The sequence below is a fragment of the Pseudophryne corroboree genome, unplaced genomic scaffold, assembly GCF_028390025.1.
Source record: "Pseudophryne corroboree isolate aPseCor3 unplaced genomic scaffold, aPseCor3.hap2 scaffold_542, whole genome shotgun sequence".
Classification (NCBI taxonomy): Eukaryota; Metazoa; Chordata; class Amphibia; order Anura; family Myobatrachidae; genus Pseudophryne; species Pseudophryne corroboree.
In genome coordinates, this window is record NW_026970143.1 from 300,565 (window position 1) to 313,784 (window position 13,220).

A 13,220-nucleotide genomic window follows, 5' to 3' on the forward strand; every position below is an offset into this window, starting at 1 on the left:
CAATCTGCCTACCTCTGGGTTATGGGTCCAGCATGCTTCCATTGCAGTACTCTGCTGCCCATGTAAGTGCAAGAGATCCTGAAGCACTCACTCATCATGGGAAAGTACCAATGTGTTTATTCGTTGGTTGATGGAAGAAACATCTTACAAAAACTCTCCAGATTATTGATTTTTTAATGTTTTTCTAGGAAACGTTCTAGATGTATGCTTATTAGCCTTTGTCAGTATGTACTTTTTGCAAAGTGTCTCTGTGGCGCAATCGGTTAGTGTGTTTGGCTGTTAACCAAAAGGTTGGTGGTTCAATCCCACCCAGGGACGTAATTAACCTTGTGATCAGATTTTGGTGATATTTAAGTAGACAAGTCAAAATTTCAAACCTCCTCTTATGGTGTAGGGTACATGGCCTTCTCTGATGTAATCAGAGTTAGATTTGATTCAGTGATTTTATAAAAAACAGCTAGGAAGCACAATTTAGCAGTGGGTTGCAGAGAAAAAAAATATGCTGGCAGAAAAATCCAATCGAGTGATTAAACAGCTCTTCATTTTCTGGCTTTATTTTTATGCTAACAAATTTGTTCTCTGAAAAGTGTCCACAAAGCCAAGTCTCTGATTAACACCTTTGTAAGGATGGTTTTTCACCTATTACTAAATTAAACTTGCTTCATTGGAAAGGCAGCAAGATGCATCCTCATTTCAATGTCTACTGAAATAATACAAGTTGACACCAGGAAACATTAACGCCACTGCATCCTTGCTGCTTTCTCATGTGGAAGTCTGTTTAATGTGAAAACAAGGTGATATCTAATTAGCACACAGGTAAGGAATTAAGAAAATCTTTATTTAAGGGTGAAGATGTTTCTCACAAAATTGTTGACCCAATGCATCATTGAAATTCAAGCTGGAAAGATGATTTTAATATATCACTTGTACATTTTGTATTGCTCTTCTGGTGACAATGTAGTTTGTTTTTGTCAATTACCATTTTAATAATAGGGTAAAGAAAATGAAGTGGATTTTTGAAAGAAAACAATACTGTCAATATACTATTAAAACAAATTAAAATGGTAAAAGTTATTGTACTTTAAGTAAAAATAAAAGAGACAAAATATCAATCCCAGTTTTGGATTACTTTAATTAACAAAAAAAAATGCATATAGCAGAGGATAGTTTCAATCTGCCTACCTCTGGGTTATGGGCCCAGCATGCTTCCATTGCAGTACTCTGCTGCACATGTAAGTGCAAGAGATCCTGAAGCACTCACTCATCATGGGAAAGTACCAATGTGTTTCTTCGTTGGTTGATGGAAGAAACATCTTACAAAAACTCTCCAGATTATTGACATTTTAAAGTTTTTCTAGGAAACGTTTTAGATGAATGCTTATTAGCCTTTGTCAGTATGGAAATTTGCAAAGTGTCTCTGTGGCGCAATCAGTTAGTATGTATGGCTTTTAACCAAAAGGTTGGTGGTTTAATCCCACCCAGGGACCTAATTGACCTTGTTATCAGATTTTGGTGATCTTTAAGTAGACAAGTCAAAATTTCAAACCCCCTGTTATGGTGTAGGGTACTTGGCCTTCTCTGATGTAATCAGAGTTAGATTTGATTCAGTGATTTTATAAAAACAGCTAGGAAGCACAATTTAGCAGTGGGTTGCAGAGAAAAAAAATATGCTGGCAGAAAAATCCAATTGAGTGATTAAACAGCTCTTTATTTTCTTGCTTTATTTTTATGCTAACAAATTTGTTCTCTGAAAAGTGTCCACAAAGCCAAGTCTCTGATTAACACCTTTGTAAGGATGGTTTTTCACCTATTACTAAATTAAACTTGCTTCATTGGAAAGGCAGCAAGATGCATCCTCATTTCAATGTCTACTGAAATAATACAGGTTGACACCAGGAAACATTAACGCCACTGCATCCTTGCTGCTTTCTCATGTAAAAGTCTGTTTAATATGAAAACAAGGTGATATCTAATTAGCACACAGGTAAGGAATTAAGAAAATCTTTATTTAAGGGTGAAGATGTTTCTCACAAAATCGTTGCCCCAATGCATCATTGAAATTCAAGCTGGAAAGATGATTTTAATATATCACTTGTACATTTTGTATTGCTCTTCTGGTGACAATGTAGTTTTTTTTGTCAATTACCATTTTAATAATAGGGTAAAGAAAATTAAGTGGATTTTTGAAAGAAAACTATACTGTCAATATACTATTAAAACAAATTAAAATGGTAAAAGTTATTGTACTTTAAGTAAAAATAAAAGAGCAAAAATATCAATCCCAGTTTTGATTACTTAAATTAACAAAAAAAATGCATATAGCAAAGGATAGTTTCAATCTGCCTACCTCTGGGTTATGGGTCCAGCATGCTTCCATTGCAGTACTCTGCTGCACATGTAAGTGCAAGAGATCCTGAAGCACTCACTCATCATGGGAAAGTACCAATGTGTTTATTCATTGGTTGATGGAAGAAACATCTTACAAAAACTCTCCAGATTATTGATTTTTTAATATTTTTCTAGGAAACGTTCTAGATGTATGCTTATTAGCCTTTGTCAGTATGTACTGTTTACAAAGTGTCTCGGTGGCGCAATCGGTTAGTGTGTTCGGCTATAAACCAAAAGGTTGGTGGTTCAATCCCACCCAGGGACGTAATTGACCTTGTGATCAGATTTTGGTGATATTTAAGTAGACAAGTCAAAATTTCAAACCCCCTCTTATTGTGTAGGGTACCTGGCCTTCTCTGATGTAATCAGAGTTAGATTTGATTCAGTGATTTTATAAAAAACAGCTAGGAAGCACAATTTAGCAGTGGGTTGCAGAGAAAAAAAATATGCTGGCAGAAAAATCCAATCGAGTGATTAAACAGCTCTTCATTTTCTGGCTTTATTTTTATGCTAACAAATTTGTTCTCTGAAAAGTGTCCACAAAGCCAAGTCTCTGATTAACACCTTTGTAAGGATGGTTTTTCACCTATTACTAAATTAAACTTGCTTCATTGGAAAGGCAGCAAGATGCATCCTCATTTCAATGTCTACTGAAATAATACAAGTTGACACCAGGAAACATTAACGCCACTGCATCCTTGCTGCTTTCTCATGTGGAAGTCTGTTTAATGTGAAAACAAGGTGATATCTAATTAGCACACAGGTAAGGAATTAAGAAAATCTTTATTTAAGGGTGAAGATGTTTCTCACAAAATTGTTGACCCAATGCAACATTGAAATTCAAGCTGGAAAGATGATTTTAATATATCACTTGTACATTTTGTATTGCTCTTCTGGTGACAATGTAGTTTGTTTTTGTCAATTACCATTTTAATAATAGGGTAAAGAAAATGAAGTGGATTTTTGAAAGAAAACAATACTGTCAATATACTATTAAAACAAATTAAAATGGTAAAAGTTATTGTACTTTAAGTAAAAATAAAAGAGACAAAATATCAATCCCAGTTTTGGATTACTTTAATTAACAAAAAAAAAATGCATATAGCAGAGGATAGTTTCAATCTGCCTACCTCTGGGTTATGGGCCCAGCATGCTTCCATTGCAGTACTCTGCTGCACATGTAAGTTCAAGAGATCCTGAAGCACTCACTCATCATGGGAAAGTACCAATGTGTTTCTTCGTTGGTTGATGGAAGAAACATCTTACAAAAACTCTCCAGATTATTGACTTTTTAAAGTTTTTCTAGGAAACGTTTTAGATGAATGCTTATTAGCCTTTGTCAGTATGGACTTTTGCAAAGTGTCTCTGTGGCGCAATCAGTTAGTATGTACGGCTATTAACCAAAAGGTTGGTGGTTCAATCCCACCCAGGGACCTAATTGACCTTGTTATCAGATTTTGGTGATCTTTAAGTAGACAAGTCAAAATTTCAAACCCCCTGTTATGGTGTAGGGTACCTGGCCTTCTCTGATGTAATCAGAGTTAGATTTGATTCAGTGATTTTATAAAAACAGCTAGGAAGCACAATTTAGCAGTGGGTTGCAGAGAAAAAAAATATGCTGGCAGAAAAATCCAATTGAGTGATTAAACAGCTCTTTATTTTCTGGCTTTATTTTTATGCTAACAAATTTGTTCTCTGAAAAGTGTCCACAAAGCCAAGTCTCTGATTAACACCTTTGTAGGGATGGTTTTTCACCTATTACTAAATTAAACTTGCTTCATTGGAAAGGCAGCAAGATGTATCCTCATTTCAATGTCTACTGAAATAATACAGGTTGACACCAGGAAACATTAACGCCACTGCATCCTTGCTGCTTTCTCATGTGGAAGTCTGTTTAATGTGAAAACAAGGTGGTATCTAATTAGCACACAGGTAAGGAATTACGAAAATCTTTATTTAAGGGTGAAGATGTTTCTCACAAAATTGTTGCCCCAATGCATCATTGAAATTCAAGCTGGAAAGATGATTTTAATATATCACTTGTACATTTTGTATTGCTCTTCTGGTGACAATGTAGTTTTTTTGTCAATTACCATTTTAATAACAGGGTAAAGAAAATTAAGTGGATTTTTGATAGAAAACTATACTGTCAATATACTATTAAAACAAATTAAAATGGTAAAAGTTATTGTACTTTAAGTAAAAATAAAAGAGCCAAAATATCAATCCCAGTTTTGGATTACTTTAATTAACAAACAAAAAAATGCATATAGCAGAGGATAGTTTCAATCTGCCTACCTCTGGGTTATGGGCCCAGCATACTTCCATTGCAGTACTCTGCTGCACATGTAAGTGCAAGAGATCCTGAAGCACTCACTCATCATGGGAAAGTACCAATGTGTTTCTTCGTTGGTTGATGGAAGAAACATCTTACAAAAACTCTCCAGATTATTGACTTTTTAAAGTTTTTCTAGGAAACGTTTTAGATGAATGCTTATTAGCCTTTGTCAGTATGGACTTTTGCAAAGTGTCTCTGTGGTGCAATCGGTTAGTGTGTTTGGCTATTAACCAAAAGGTTGGTGGTTCAATCCCACCCAGGGACATAATTAACCTTGTGATCAGATTTTGGTGATATTTAAGTAGACAAGTCAAAATTTCAAACCTCATCTTATGGTGTAGGGTACATGGCCTTCTCTGATGTAATCAGAGTTAGATTTGATTCAGTGATTTTATAAAAAACAGCTAGGAAGCACAATTTAGCAGTGGGTTGCAGAGAAAAAAAATATGCTGGCAGAAAAATCCAATCGAGTGATTAAACAGCTCTTCATTTTCTGGCTTTATTTTTATGCTAACAAATTTGTTCTCTGAAAAGTGTCCACAAAGCCAAGTCTCTGATTAACACCTTTGTAAGGATGGTTTTTCACCTATTACTAAATTAAACTTGCTTCATTGGAAAGGCAGCAAGATGCATCCTCATTTCAATGTCTACTGAAATAATACAAGTTGACACCAGGAAACATTAACGCCACTGCATCCTTGCTGCTTTCTCATGTGGAAGTCTGTTTAATGTGAAAACAAGGTGATATCTAATTAGCACACAGGTAAGGAATTAAGAAAATCTTTATTTAAGGGTGAAGATGTTTCTCACAAAATTGTTGCCCCAATGCATCATTGAAATTCAAGCTGGAAAGATGATTTTAATATATCACTTGTACATTTTGTATTGCTCTTCTGGTGACAATGTAGTTTTTTTGTCAATTACCATTTTAATAACAGGGTAAAGAAAATTAAGTGGATTTTTGATAGAAAACTATACTGTCAATATACTATTAAAACAAATTAAAATGGTAAAAGTTATTGTACTTTAAGTAAAAATAAAAGAGCCAAAATATCAATCCCAGTTTTGGATTACTTTAATTAACAAACAAAAAAATGCATATAGCAGAGGATAGTTTCAATCTGCCTACCTCTGGGTTATGGGCCCAGCATACTTCCATTGCAGTACTCTGCTGCACATGTAAGTGCAAGAGATCCTGAAGCACTCACTCATCATGGGAAAGTACCAATGTGTTTCTTCGTTGGTTGATGGAAGAAACATCTTACAAAAACTCTCCAGATTATTGACTTTTTAAAGTTTTTCTAGGAAACGTTTTAGATGAATGCTTATTAGCCTTTGTCAGTATGGACTTTTGCAAAGTGTCTCTGTGGTGCAATCGGTTAGTGTGTTTGGCTATTAACCAAAAGGTTGGTGGTTCAATCCCACCCAGGGACATAATTAACCTTGTGATCAGATTTTGGTGATATTTAAGTAGACAAGTCAAAATTTCAAACCTCATCTTATGGTGTAGGGTACATGGCCTTCTCTGATGTAATCAGAGTTAGATTTGATTCAGTGATTTTATAAAAAACAGCTAGGAAGCACAATTTAGCAGTGGGTTGCAGAGAAAAAAAATATGCTGGCAGAAAAATCCAATCGAGTGATTAAACAGCTCTTCATTTTCTGGCTTTATTTTTATGCTAACAAATTTGTTCTCTGAAAAGTGTCCACAAAGCCAAGTCTCTGATTAACACCTTTGTAAGGATGGTTTTTCACCTATTACTAAATTAAACTTGCTTCATTGGAAAGGCAGCAAGATGCATCCTCATTTCAATGTCTACTGAAATAATACAAGTTGACACCAGGAAACATTAACGCCACTGCATCCTTGCTGCTTTCTCATGTGGAAGTCTGTTTAATGTGAAAACAAGGTGATATCTAATTAGCACACAGGTAAGGAATTAAGAAAATCTTTATTTAAGGGTGAAGATGTTTCTCACAAAATTGTTGACCCAATGCAACATTGAAATTCAAGCTGGAAAGATGATTTTAATATATCACTTGTACATTTTGTATTGCTCTTCTGGTGACAATGTAGTTTGTTTTTGTCAATTACCATTTTAATAATAGGGTAAAGAAAATGAAGTGGATTTTTGAAAGAAAACAATACTGTCAATATACTATTAAAACAAATTAAAATGGTAAAAGTTATTGTACTTTAAGTAAAAATAAAAGAGACAAAATATCAATCCCAGTTTTGGATTACTTTAATTAACAAAAAAAAAAAATGCATATAGCAGAGGATAGTTTCAATCTGCCTACCTCTGGGTTATGGGCCCAGCATGCTTCCATTGCAGTACTCTGCTGCACATGTAAGTTCAAGAGATCCTGAAGCACTCACTCATCATGGGAAAGTACCAATGTGTTTCTTCGTTGGTTGATGGAAGAAACATCTTACAAAAACTCTCCAGATTATTGACTTTTTAAAGTTTTTCTAGGAAACGTTTTAGATGAATGCTTATTAGCCTTTGTCAGTATGGACTTTTGCAAAGTGTCTCTGTGGCGCAATCAGTTAGTATGTACAGCTATTAACCAAAAGGTTGGTGGTTCAATCCCACCCAGGGACCTAATTGACCTTGTTATCAGATTTTGGTGATCTTTAAGTAGACAAGTCAAATTTCATATCCCCCTGTTATGGTGTAGGGTACCTGGCCTTCTCTGATGTAATCAGAGTTAGATTTGATTCAGTGATTTTATAAAAACATCTAGGAAGCACAATTTAGCAGTGGGTTGCAGAGAAAAAGAAATATGCTGGCAAAAAAATCAAATTGCGTGATTAAACAGCTCTTCATTTTCTGGCTTTATTTTTATGCTAACAAATTTGTTCTCTGAAAAGTGTCCACAAAGCCAAGTCTCTGATTAACACCTTTGTAGGGATGGTTTTTCACCTATTACTAAATTAAACTTGCTTCATTGGAAAGGCAGCAAGATGCATCCTCATTTCAATGTCTACTGAAATAATACAGGTTGACACCAGGAAACATTAACGCCACTGCATCCTTGCTGCTTTCTCATGTGGAAGTCTGTTTAATGTGAAAACAAGGTGATATCTAATTAGCACACAGGTAAGAAATTACGAAAATCTTTATTTAAGGGTGAAGATGTTTCTCACAAAATTGTTGCCCCAATGCATCATTGAAATTCAAGCTGGAAAGATGATTTTAATATATCACTTGTACATTTTGTATTGCTCTTCTGGTGACAATGTAGTTTTTTTTGTCAATTACCATTTTAATAATAGGGTAAAGAAAATTAAGTGGATTTTTGAAAGAAAACTATACTGTCAATATACTATTAAAACAAATTAAAATGGTAAAAGTTATTGTACTTTAAGTAAAAATAAAAGAGCAAAAATATCAATCCCAGTTTTGATTACTTAAATTAACAAAAAAAAATGCATATAGCAAAGGATAGTTTCAATCTGCCTACCTCTGGGTTATGGGTCCAGCATGCTTCCATTGCAGTACTCTGCTGCACATGTAAGTGCAAGAGATCCTGAAGCACTCACTCATCATGGGAAAGTACCAATGTGTTTATTCATTGGTTGATGGAAGAAACATCTTACAAAAACTCTCCAGATTATTGATTTTTTAATATTTTTCTAGGAAACGTTCTAGATGTATGCTTATTAGCCTTTGTCAGTATGTACTGTTTGCAAAGTGTCTCGGTGGCGCAATCGGTTAGTGTGTTTGGCTATTAACCAAAAGGTTGGTGGTTCAATCCCACCCAGGGACGTAATTGACCTTGTGATCAGATTTTGGTGATATTTAAGTAGACAAGTCAAAATTTCAAACCCCCTCTTATTGTGTAGGGTACCTGGCCTTCTCTGATGTAATCAGAGTTAGATTTGATTCAGTGATTTTATAAAAAAACAGCTAGGAAGCACAATTTAGCAGTGGGTTGCAGAGAAAAAAAATATGCTGGCAGAAAAATCCAATTGAGTGATTAAACAGCTCTTCATTTTCTGGAATTTATTTTTATGCTAACAAATTTGTTCTCTGAAAAGTGTCCACAAAGCCAAGTCTCTGATTAACACCTTTGTAAGGATGGTTTTTCACCTATTACTAAATTAAACTTGCTTCATTGGAAAGGCAGCAAGATGCATCCTCATTTCAATGTCTACTGAAATAATACAGGTTGACACCAGGAAACATTAAAGCCACTGCATCCTTGCTGCTTTCTCATGTGGAAGTCTGTTTAATGTGAAAACAAGGTGATATCTAATTAGCACACAGGTAAGAAATTACGAAAATCTTTATTTAAGGGTGAAGATGTTTCTCACAAAATTGTTGCCCCAATGCATCATTGAAATTCAAGCTGGAAAGATGACTTGTACATTTTGTATTGCTCTTCTGGTGACAATGTAGTTTTTTTTGTCAATTACCATTTTAATAATAGGGTAAAGAAAATTAAGTGGATTTTTGAATGAAAACTATACTGTCAATATACTATTAAAACAAATTAAAATGGTAAAAGTTATTGTACTTTAAGTAAAAATAAAAGAGCAAAAATATCAATCCCAGTTTTGATTACTTAAATTAACAAAAAAAAAATGCATATAGCAAAGGATAGTTTCAATCTGCCTACCTCTGGGTTATGGGTCCAGCATGCTTCCATTGCAGTACTCTGCTGCACATGTAAGTGCAAGAGATCCTGAAGCACTCACTCATCATGGGAAAGTACCAATGTGTTTATTCATTGGTTGATGGAAGAAACATCTTACAAAAACTCTCCAGATTATTGATTTTTTAATATTTTTCTAGGAAACGTTCTAGATGTATGCTTATTAGCCTTTGTCAGTATGTACTTTTTGCAAAGTGTCTCGGTGGCGCAATCGGTTAGTGTGTTTGGCTATTAACCAAAAGGTTGGTGGTTCAATCCCACCCAGGGACGTAATTGACCTTGTGATCAGATTTTGGTGATATTTAAGTAGACAAGTCAAAATTTCAAACCCCCTCTTATTGTGTAGGGTACCTGGCCTTCTCTGATGTAATCAGAGTTAGATTTGATTCAGTGATTTTATAAAAAAACAGCTAGGAAGCACAATTTAGCAGTGGGTTGCAGAGAAAAAAAATATGCTGGCAGAAAAATCCAATTGAGTGATTAAACAGCTCTTCATTTTCTGGAATTTATTTTTATGCTAACAAATTTGTTCTCTGAAAAGTGTCCACAAAGCCAAGTCTCTGATTAACACCTTTGTAAGGATGGTTTTTCACCTATTACTAAATTAAACTTGCTTCATTGGAAAGGCAGCAAGATGCATCCTCATTTCAATGTCTACTGAAATAATACAGGTTGACACCAGGAAACATTAAAGCCACTGCATCCTTGCTGCTTTCTCATGTGGAAGTCTGTTTAATGTGAAAACAAGGTGATATCTAATTAGCACACAGGTAAGGAATTACGAAAATCTTTATTTAAGGGTGAAGATGTTTCTCACAAAATTGTTGCCCCAATGCATCATTGAAATTCAAGCTGGAAAGATGATTTTAATATATCACTTGTACATTTTGTATTGCTCTTCTGGTGACAATGTAGTTTTTTTGTCAATTACCATTTTAATAACAGGGTAAAGAAAATTAAGTGGATTTTTGAAAGAAAACTATACTGTCAATATACTATTAAAACAAATTAAAATGGTAAAAGTTATTGTACTTTAAGTAAAAATAAAAGAGCCAAAATATCAATCCCAGTTTTGGATTACTTTAATTAACAAACAAAAAAATGCATATAGCAGAGGATAGTTTCAATCTGTCTACCTCTGGGTTATGGGCCCAGCATGCTTCCATTGCAGTACTCTGCTGCACATGTAAGTGCAAGAGATCCTGAAGCACTCACTTATCATGGGAAAGTACCAATGTGTTTCTTCGTTGGTTGATGGAAGAAACATCTTACAAAAACTCTCCAGATTATTGACTTTTTAAAGTTTTTCTAGGAAACGTTTTAGATGAATGCTTATTAGCCTTTGTCAGTATGGACTTTTGCAAAGTGTCTCTGTGGCGCAATCAGTTAGTGTGTTTGGCTATTAACCAAAAGGTTGGTGGTTCAATCCCACCCAGGGACGTAGTTAACCTTGTGATCAGATTTTGGTGATATTTAAGTAGACAAGTCAAAATTTCAAACCTCCTCTTATGGTGTAGGGTACATGGCCTTCTCTGATGTAATCAGAGTTAGATTTTATTCAGTGATTTTATAAAAAACAGCTAGGAAGCACAATTTAGCAGTGGGTTGCAGAGAAAAAAAATATGCTGGCAGAAAAATCCAATCGAGTGATTAAACAGCTCTTCATTTTCTGGCTTTATTTTTATGCTAACAAATTTGTTCTCTGAAAAGTGTCCACAAAGCCAAGTCTCTGATTAACACCTTTGTAAGGATGGTTTTTCACCTATTACTAAATTAAACTTGCTTCATTGGAAAGGCAGCAAGATGCATCCTCATTTCAATGTCTACTGAAATAATACAAGTTGACACCAGGAAACATTAACGCCACTGCATCCTTGCTGCTTTCTCATGTGGAAGTCTGTTTAATGTGAAAACAAGGTGATATCTAATTAGCACACAGGTAAGGAATTAAGAAAATCTTTATTTAAGGGTGAAGATGTTTCTCACAAAATTGTTGACCCAATGCAACATTGAAATTCAAGCTGGAAAGATGATTTTAATATATCACTTGTACATTTTGTATTGCTCTTCTGGTGACAATGTAGTTTGTTTTTGTCAATTACCATTTTAATAATAGGGTAAAGAAAATGAAGTGGATTTTTGAAAGAAAGCAATACTGTCAATATACTATTAAAACAAATTAAAATGGTAAAAGTTATTGTACTTTAAGTAAAAATAAAAGAGACAAAATATCAATCCCAGTTTTGGATTACTTTAATTAACAAAAAAAAAAATGCATATAGCAGAGGATAGTTTCAATCTGCCTACCTCTGGGTTATGGGCCCAGCATGCTTCCATTGCAGTACTCTGCTGCACATGTAAGTTCAAGAGATCCTGAAGCACTCACTCATCATGGGAAAGTACCAATGTGTTTCTTCGTTGGTTGATGGAAGAAACATCTTACAAAAACTCTCCAGATTATTGACTTTTGAAAGTTTTTCTAGGAAACGTTTTAGATGAATGCTTATTAGCCTTTGTCAGTATGGACTTTTGCAAAGTGTCTCTGTGGCGCAATCAGTTAGTATGTACGGCTATTAACCATAAGGTTGGTGGTTCAATCCCACCCAGGGACCTAATTGACCTTGTTATCAGATTTTTGTGATCTTTAAGTAGACAAGTCAAAATTTCAAACCCCCTGTTATGGTGTAGGGTACCTGGCCTTCTCTGATGTAATCAGAGTTAGATTTGATTCAGTGATTTTATAAAAACAGCTAGGAAGCACAATTTAGCAGTGGGTTGCAGAGAAAAAAAATATGCTGGCAGAAAAATCCAATTGAGTGATTAAACAGCTCTTTATTTTCTGGCTTTATTTTTATGCTAACAAATTTGTTCTCTGAAAAGTGTCCACAAAGCCAAGTCTCTGATTAACACCTTTGTAAGGATGGTTTTTCACCTATTACTAAATTAAACTTGCTTCATTGGAAAGGCAGCAAGATGCATCCTCATTTCAATGTCTACTGAATTAATACAGGTTGACACCAGGAAACATTAACGCCACTGCATCCTTGCTGCTTTCTCTTGTGGAAGTCTGTTTAATGTGAAAACAAGGTGATATCTAATTAGCACACAGGTAAGGAATTAAGAAAATCTTTATTTAAGGGTGAAGATGTTTCTCACAAAATCGTTGCCCCAATGCATCATTGAAATTCAAGCTGGAAAGATGATTTTAATATATCACTTGTACATTTTGTATTGCTCTTCTGGTGACAATGTAGTTTGTTTTTGTCAATTACCATTTTAATAATAGGGTAAAGAAAATTAAGTGGATTTTTGAAAGAAAACAATACTGTCAATATACTATTAAAACAAATTAAAATGGTAAAAGTTATTGTACTTTAAGTAAAAATAAAAGAGCCAAAATATCAATCCCAGTTTTGGATTACTTTAATTAACAAACAAAAAAATGCATATAGCAGAGGATAGTTTCAATCTGCCTACCTCTGGGTTATGGGCCCAGCATGCTTCCATTGCTGTACTCTGCTGCACATGTAAGTGCAAGAGATCCTGAAGCACTCACTCATCATGGGAAAGTACCAATGTGTTTCTTCGTTGGTTGATGGAAGAAACATCTTACAAAAACTCTCCAGATTATTAACTTTTGAAAGTTTTTCTAGGAAACGTTTTAGATGAATGCTTATTAGCCTTTGTCAGTATGTGCTTTTGAAAAAGTGTCTCTGTGGCGCAATCAGTTAGTGTGTACGGCTATTAACCAAAAGGTTGGTGGTTCAATCCCACCCAGGGACCTAATTGACCTTGTTATCAGATTTTGGTGATCTTTAAGTAGACAAGTCAA

General features: G+C 34.7%; 4 non-coding genes across 4 annotated transcripts; all 4 read left to right on the forward strand.

Annotated features, from left to right (window-relative positions):
- Positions 1 to 244: 244 nt before the first annotated feature.
- Positions 245 to 318, forward strand: TRNAN-GUU (transfer RNA asparagine (anticodon GUU)). The gene has a single exon. It is a non-coding gene; the product is annotated as a tRNA-Asn (tRNA).
- Positions 319 to 2,579: 2,261 nt separating this feature from the next.
- Positions 2,580 to 2,653, forward strand: TRNAY-AUA (transfer RNA tyrosine (anticodon AUA)). Its single transcript has one exon. It is a non-coding gene; the product is annotated as a tRNA-Tyr (tRNA).
- A 2,264-nt stretch (positions 2,654 to 4,917) lies between these two features.
- On the forward strand, positions 4,918 to 4,991 carry TRNAN-AUU (transfer RNA asparagine (anticodon AUU)). The gene has a single exon. It is a non-coding gene; the product is annotated as a tRNA-Asn (tRNA).
- Positions 4,992 to 6,086: 1,095 nt separating this feature from the next.
- Positions 6,087 to 6,160, forward strand: TRNAN-AUU (transfer RNA asparagine (anticodon AUU)). Its single transcript has one exon. It is a non-coding gene; the product is annotated as a tRNA-Asn (tRNA).
- The last annotated feature ends 7,060 nt before the right edge of the window (positions 6,161 to 13,220 follow it).